This window comes from Oreochromis niloticus, linkage group LG22, assembly GCF_001858045.2.
Source record: "Oreochromis niloticus isolate F11D_XX linkage group LG22, O_niloticus_UMD_NMBU, whole genome shotgun sequence".
Lineage (NCBI taxonomy): Eukaryota > Metazoa > Chordata > Actinopteri > Cichliformes > Cichlidae > Oreochromis > Oreochromis niloticus.
Window position 1 is genome coordinate 27,302,486 of NC_031985.2, and position 8,477 is coordinate 27,310,962.

At 39.3% G+C, this 8,477-nt stretch overlaps 1 long non-coding RNA gene across 2 annotated transcripts; it reads right to left on the reverse strand.

Moving 5' to 3' along the window:
• Window positions 1–409: 409 nt before the first annotated feature.
• On the reverse strand, window positions 410–4,441 carry LOC102080984 (uncharacterized). Of its 2 annotated transcripts, none has more exons than XR_266409.4 (4): window positions 4,338–4,441; window positions 3,401–3,477; window positions 1,687–1,830; window positions 410–1,058 (listed from the first exon to the last, which is right to left on the reverse strand). It is a non-coding gene; the product is annotated as an uncharacterized LOC102080984 (long non-coding RNA). The 2 variants fall into 2 exon arrangements; XR_001224733.3 differs by having other exon boundaries at window positions 410–1,083.
• Window positions 4,442–8,477: the final 4,036 nt, after the last annotated feature.

Consider the following 8,477-nt stretch of genomic DNA (forward strand, 5'->3'; position numbering starts at 1 on the left):
TCCATCTGGGTCTGTTGTGCAAAAAACTAAACTCAATCTATCCAATAACCTTCAACTTAGATGAGGAAAAGAAAGAAAGCATGTTTTCTTGTTAAGTAAATCAGCCTCCTAAAGAAAATGCTTACCAGGAAGGTGACCATTCAGGTAAGCCATACACAAAGCATAAAATCCTGTGGCATGTATCATTTCCAAAACCGTCTTAGCAACCAAATCTTTGAGCCTTTTTAAAAAAAAGTAAATTTAAGAAGTTATATTTAAACCTGTTAGGTACATGTAAAGTTCGTTAGAAAACTAATCTGATGTGATAATATTCCCTAATTAGTATTTTGTTTTATGTTTATATCTGGTCCAAATGTATGTGTGATGGACATTAAAAAAAAAAAGCCATACAGTATATTTTGGTCCACGTCTATTAAGGTGTTTCTGCTCCAGGTTAACTGATGGCACGGTACAGGCAAGTGTGAAATGTAAAAAAAAACAAAAAACAAAAGAAAGAAAAACAAGGGTTGATTGAACTCTATGGGAGGAATAAAATTTAAATTTTCCAAGTGATATTCCCTCATTAGCTATTATGGTTGTGGTTGATTAATAAGGGTACACTTCAGTCCAAAACTGTCTGACTGCAAAATGTATTTTCAAATCCCTCAAACCATTCAGTGATGCATTGAACCCTATGAATGGGAGTGTTGTCATCCTGGAAGAGCGCATTCTCATCAGTACAGAAATGTTTCACCACAGGATAAATGCCATGTGCCAGTCAAATCTCAGGGTAAATTAATCATCAGGTACTAGTCTAGCCTTTGAGTGTCTACGAAAGAGAGAAAAACAAGCAAAAGAATGGAAGCTGTTATCATTTTCCAAACTCTGATAAACATTCATTGTCTTCCACTTATCCAAAGTCGGGTTGTGGTGGCAGTGGGCTAAGCGGGGTATTCCAGATGTCCTTCTCCCCAGCCACGCTTTTCAGTTCCTCCTGAGGGATCCCGAGGCGTCCCCGGGCGAGAAAGCTGAACCACCTCAACAGGCTCCATTCGACACGCAGGAGCAGCAGCTCTACTCTGAGATCAATACAGCTTAACCACACTATTTGTCAATGAAAACCAGTCAAGTATTTAGCATGAGGAAGGCAGAAGAGGCAACATACCCATTCAAACTAAACTTTAAATTGATTTTTAAAGGATATCTTTGCTCAAGAGGTGAGGCCTTCAACTTATTTCTTTTAATTTGTCACTTGTCTGCAGATAAAGCGCCTATTCATGTGAGATGAGCTATCTATGTAACATAATTAAAAATATTTAACTAAAAGACGACATTAAATAGACATGAAGTAAAAAATGATTTTCCAATTGGATTCCTTTATTATTCACTCTCTAATCAGGGAATACAAACAGAAAGTAATTTGAAGCAAAAAGGCAAAGCATTCATTGCTGCTTGTCCCTGATTGGAGAATGAAACAGCTTCTGTCTGCCCACAAATGATAAGCTATTGATCAGCGTTACATCTCTGTCACTTGGGCTATTGGACTTTTGATGAAGGTTGGCATAGATCACAGGAAGTGATTTTTATGACAGGCACCAAATTTCGACAACAGCCTTTGCTTGCCTTGCTGAAAAACTTTTAGTAGCAGTGAGAGCAATGAAGATAAAAGAATAAATGTTTTAACAGTATGACAAAAAAAGACTGTACCTGCTGGAACATATAGACGAGCATTGTTGTTTAACATTCATGACAGCAACAGGGACATCAGCACTGGGAGTGTTTCCTCCCTTTGGCATTGCCCTCCCTCCATTCAGCTTGTTAAAGGCAGCCTTGTGTAAGCACCCCACCAGCCTGTTAGGGGAGGGATAATGAAGTAATCCATAGTCATTACTCAACCATCACCCTTGGTGTGCACAGGCCGCCATGGACCACTTAGCTGGAGGTGTGTCAGTGAGTGTGTGTGGAGGAAGGCAGCCAGCGAAGGCATTAGCGCTGAGGGTTAGAGAAGGTTGGTGTGGGACACAGGGACAGCATCCAGAGAGTCTGTTGAGAAGAGGGTGAAGGACGGGGAGCCTGGTAGAGTGTAAGTAGGCCTGCTGTGGTATTCTTTAATTAAAACTGAAGGATAATTTGAGCATTTATTGATCTCCATTCTATAGCTGGGGAAAAAGGTTCCTCTCTGTTGATATAACCTACTGGCCCTGGAAGGGAGGCATGGGTGAGGAAGGTGTGAGAGGAAGGGAGGATAGTTCAGGAGGACAATAGAAAAAGGTGTGGCAGCCAGGCAAAGGAGGCTTTATGTTGCTATAAACTTCAATGTTATCATCCTAACCAGGCGTTCAGGGACCAAACCTTGGAATAAGCAAGGCAGCACACGCTACATTCCCAAAGATGTTGATTTAAGACTATTTGTTTTGCCTGTCTATTTATTTTGCACGATGGCACAATTTACAAGAGGCGAGCAGAGGGAGGCGTGCAGGCCCGATGCAACATCAAACCCAACAGCATGACACACAGCTAGACCCAAAGCCAATTCCCAGGTATTAGAGTGCTTTAAGTTTTATGATCCCCTATCACAGACCCTAATATAATTACCCTGCAAGGGCACTCTGTCTTTCAGCTACAGGGGGTGAAATGGGATGCTTGAAGAAAGGGGGTGTAGCAGTAGAAGGGATGGTAAGGGTGGCAGTGGTGGGTGGATGAGGGGGTACTTGGGAGTGTGAGAAAGCACAGATATTGTATTTTTTTTCTGGTAATGCATAACTGCTCACCAACAGTAAATAAGTCAGTAAGTAACACACAATGCAATAAGACAAAACAGTGGTAGTCCAGTATCATATGGGCAGTGACCCTAGCCATGTAGTAATTAATTAATTGCCTTATTATTTTAATTAAGGAGTAACACCCCATGTGAAGTAGAGTCAACAAAGCACCTAAGAGTCTGTAATTAAGAGTCTATCCTCAAGGTCGGCCACGGGCATATCTGTAAGGATGAAGACTGTGGGTAGTGTGTGTGTGTGTGTGTGTGTGTGTGTGTGTGTGTGCGCAGCTTGTCCTGCCCTCCATTTTATCATCCTACATGTTGTTATATGAGACTAGTATGATTAGCTCCTGTCACAGTGACCCATAATTCATTCTTTCCCTGACACCTCAATCTCTACTCGCTCTGCCAAAATGTGAAATGTGTCATTGTGGCTACAAGTGATATACCCTACCATTATGAATAAAATAACCATCATTAGGATGTCTCATACTGTATTATCTGTGTCCCTGTCTCTCATGCTTGCACTGTAAAGCACTAAACAGCACAGCCACAAGGCCAAAATGTGGCTTCAGAGATTATGTTTTGTTCTGTGTTCATCCTCGAGAGGTCAAGCAGCAGCTTTAGAAATTACTCCATTGCCTCCTTTTGCACACTTACCCTCTGGCTGGAAAATGGAGTGTCCCTCAGCTCTTCATGGGTTCTGGGCTTGTTACTGCCTAACTTTCCTCTTAAGGCTGACATATGAGGGACAGAAAAAAACACTAAGTTAGTGCTACTGAAATAGATGGGAGCAAGACAGAAGAGAGAAATGTCCGAATGACAGACAATAAGCTCTCCAACAATCAAACTGGTTGTTTGACTATTGTTTGATTATTTCTAAAAGAATATATGTTATCTTTTTATAATATTGAATCAATTTTATTTTAAAATTGCAAGAGTTTCACTAATTTAATGATTATGATGAACAAAATGGAAAGCTGATGTTGATGTTCTGTTTTAAAAGAAAAATCCATTTACAAAATCAAGATGTTATTCTGTCTGTCTCACAACAATAAAACTTATGAACAAAGTGTTTGTGCATGTGTGTGTGTGTTTGGGATGAAGAACAATACATCTCTAGCTTTTAGACTGCTTATATAATATAGCCATGGATATGTCTGGGATTATATTTGTGATAAAGCCAATGAAAACCCGGCGAACATTTTAAATCTTCTGGATTAATATGCAAACCCCCCCCCCCAAAAAAACAGATTACATGTATCCATCTTTGTTTACTTTCTATGAATTTTTAATTTGAAGATGTCAAACTTTGTTGGTTTGTTGAATTATTCTTATTGAGTAATGATGCAAATAGAAAAACAGTCACTTGTAGCAAATGATTAAGCTTCCGACTGAAAACTACACTTGGTGTACAAGAAACTGTCCATGAGTCACAATCCACACACTGTTATAACCACAGGCCAAAGATGGAAAAGTCACCAGCAACAGCAAGGGGGCAAATTTAACTGGTTGGCTCCCCAGATCACACCCCTGTTATGTGAAGGCTGTGTGCAGGCAGGAGTGGTGATATGAAGGACCCAAAATGCAGACTCACGGAAACGAAACGTGAACTCAAACACAGCTTTAATGCTGAACTCCAAAAAAGTAACAACACTGAGACTCCAAGGTAAACTTTACACAGACAGAACACAAAGCAAAATAAGGGTAGATCGCGACACGGACACAGAGAAACACAGGGCTTAAATACATAGAGGAAGCAATCAGGGAATGGGTAACAGGAGGGAAACACAGCTGGGGCAAATCAGGCCTAACGAGACAAAGGAAGCAAAACCAGACGCATTTACATGAGACACAGACTTTCAAAGTAAAACAAGAAACATAACACAGACTGAACTTAAAGACACAGACTTACAGGCAGGCACTGCAACAGAGGGAACAGAGACGTAAACCATAAGACAGAACTCTAAGAAACCAAAGACTAGAAATGATAAATAATATAATAAACTCAAAACCCTGGGTCAATGACCCAGACATCCTAACAACCCCTCAAGACGCGTGGGGTTCCACATGAATGGGGGGTTTCCTCTCACAGCCCAGAAGTTTGCCTGATTTGCATTGTTTATCTGCAGTTTTTTGCATCAGAAACAGTTAATTAAAACTGACATTTTCAAGTTCACAGTTTTAAGAGATATTGCAGACGGTGAAGTTCTCAAACACTTGAAGTCCGGGAAAGTCTGTTCTTGACGGGATCATGACTCAACCGTGCCATAGCTCAACTTCATCTGACTTAAAGTTAAAATTTATGTAAGCATTATTTTTGGAGAGGATGAATTCATAGTGCACAACACTGAGTGTTTGAAAAAACAAATGTGCATTCTCCTGGTCATGCCTCTCACCTGATGAATCCTTCTGCACAAACTCTGATGCTGTGTCTCTGCATAAATTTGAGGTAGATAGTAAGATCACTTTTATAGCCATAAAAAATGAACCAAATGAGATTTAGAATCTGTAGTCACTGCTGACAATGTCACAAACCCTTGTTTTGATAAAAAACAAAAAAACAAAAAAAACCAACTTGTTTTTCATCCTCACTGGTCATATTTGGCTAGAGAAGGCTGATAAATCATGATAAGGCAAAAAAAACCAAAAAAAACCAACAACATGCAAGGCAGCAACTCTCCAGCGTTAGACACCACAATCTACTCTGGGTATACCAGCCAATAAACAGGACTAGAAAAAAAAGCTGATAATCCATCAGAGAAAGAGGAAAAGAGACTTGCAAGAGAAGTTGATGATAGAACTGAGATGGATAGACCCTTAAAAAAGTGTCTATTGGTTTTATAATAGCTGCTCTTGCTTAGCTGTGTGAAAATACCATTTCTAATTTGGAATATATCTGCATTATGATCTCAAAAACAATTTTCTGTAACAAGGCCATTTTCATCTTTGAAAAGTGTAGCTTACTTCCCCGCACCTACTCTGAAAAGACAGCCATCTGATAATGTTGCAACCCTTTGGGGTAAAATATTGCTAAGAAGTGGAAAACAAGAGAAGAGTTCTGAAAATAACCTCTTAGAAAATCAAAGCAGCATGGAGTGAAGAAAAGGACTATGTGACAACCCTGAATCACATCAGGAATTAACTTGTGTGCATTTTGTGCGTATGATATTTCTCTCAGCACAAATGCAAAAGTTGCATTTGCACCCTAGCCCTCTACACACAGAATTTGGAAATGCATACATTCAAACAAAGCCACCAAGCACAGCGAGACCTGGTTCTGTCAGTGTCACTGAGTCAAGTCTTATATCAAAGAAAATAAGATCTGAGTCATCTGTTCCATGGTGAGCCTTTGTTTTAACTTCAGAGTGGAAGTGATGGGTGTGAGACAACAGCAGTGAGGCTGCTCTCTGCAGAGACACTAATCCTCGTGATGGCATTATCAGCCACACATCAGCCTACTATACAGTAGGCAGGCACGAGTGTAGGACGCGCTCCGTGCTGTGACAGCTGGGGTCTTTATGCTCGGGAGGGAGGAACAGCTCATTACTGAAGATGTTTTTCAGTGTTTTGATGGGTAAATAGAAAAACTGCTATCAAAAGCCGGCACTGACAGCCACCACATTGCCTCCCACTTAATCTGGATATGCATGAATGAGAAAAAGGATAATATCATCAGCATACTGTCATATCTTCTTTTTTTTTTTGTAAAAGGAAGTGAAAATATCAGCTGCCTCTTTTTCAATCAGTGATTTGTATATCAATGGGCAGCTGTCAATGGGGGCACTTTGAAGTGGCAGTTGGGAGATAAAGATTATAATTAGCCCCTTGCTGTGAGTTGGTGAAAAGAGCTGCAGGTAAGGAGAGGTTGATAGTGTCTTTTGCTGCTCCCTCGTACTCTTTTGCAACACACTTCAAAGATTGAGATGAAAACCAGTGGGTGTAAAAGTCAATTGCCTCCCAAAAAAAACTTGTGGAGGATGGATGCAATCTGACTGCGCCGTGGTGATTGCGTTTTATTGTCCAAGTGCTTTGGTCTTAATGTGTCGCTGTATCATCATTTGGCAATTCACCCTTATACCCTTTGCAGATGCTTCTGGCCAGTTCATTGCTCATCGATCCATCACATGATTGTTGTTTGCCTTTTATTTGGCAAGAGATATAGGCGAAGGTATTGTGTTGTTTTTTTTCCCTCTTTACACTGGAGTGAGGGGGAAAATATTGCATTCCATTTTAATTAAACATTGAAGGATGATTGGACTGTTAGCGTTGGGTGAATCTTTCGTCAATCTGTTGCTGCAGCGCTGTCAGTAAATTGTATCAAAGCATATACCGTAAATATATAAAAAGATTCTGATGTATCTAACAAATCTAACATTTGTTTTAAACATGTGCTATGCAACTTCTTGACAGATTAAACACTGCTTCGCTGTCAATGTGCGGCTAGAATGCAACATAACTTAAAAATTAGACCTTCCCCGCCAGTCTTAGTTGTCTCAGCCTGTAATACAGGGTGGATTTATTGCAAGAATCCATAGGATGAAACATATGTGTGCTCCTAATTATAATAATTAATCATTTTAGCATTATCAAGGTCTTTTTTTACCTTCCCTCCAGCACCAACAGTGTGCTGCACTAGCCACTGATTGCTTAAAAAGTCTGTTAATCTCTGTTATCAAAAACTTCCAACACAATTCCATCAAAAAAAGAAGAAAAAAATCAAGTTCAATATCTTTGTGAGGAAACAAGATAAGGAATCAATGAAGCCTTTAAAGATTAGGCAACTACCATTAGGTGTCAGACTTTATCAAAGCTAGCAAGTAAGCTAACATTAGCCAATAGAGTGCTAATTTTATTTAATAAAACCTTTTCAGTCAAACAGGAATTTTAATTTCATGATGTAATATATCTTTTAGACAAGTTAAAACCAGTTACTTTCATATATGTTTCATATTTTCAAGATTGAATTATTTTAACTTGGAAAGATGCATTGTTTGTGTTTTTACAGGATTTTAATTATGAGTTATTAATCCCAGAATCTGTAACCAATACACAGCTTTTCAAATATACCAAAGTAAAAAAAAAAAATCCCATTCAAATGTGTCAAAATACAGCAGTAAGCTCATCTCACCATTATTTAATCCTGTGTCTTTTTAAGGACAGATAAAATGGTCAAATAGCAGCTGATGCAGCAGCTAAATAATTAAGAATCTACTTAAGGTGTCTGTGCGGGCTGGAGTAATTTAGCTACATTAGAGCTAAACTAACTAAACCTAATTTAGTTAAACTTTACAACTGTAGATTGAAATCAAATATAAAATTGTTTTATGATCTAGCATAGTGCACAATCCTAACGTCATATAATTATACTAGTGCTTCACAGCTGAGAGTAACGTAAGCAGCATGGTTAGCCAGCTTGACACTGGATGATACTCAGGTATACAGTATATACACTGGTGTCTTATTCCCTATACAACATATATGACATACAGTATATACAGCAACATTCCAGGCAGAGACCCAAAACCCCTTTGGGGTTGTGTCAGGAAAGCCATCTGGTGTAACTCTGCCAAATTAAACATGAGGCGCTACCCACTGTTTCGGTCTCTTCCGATAAGGGAGCAGCTGAAAGTAGCTTCTTTTTCTGCTTATCATGGTGTATGACAGACTCATGCACATCTTATTAGCATTTTGCCAAAGGTAGCTCACATGCAGATTGCAAACAAGTGATGGACAT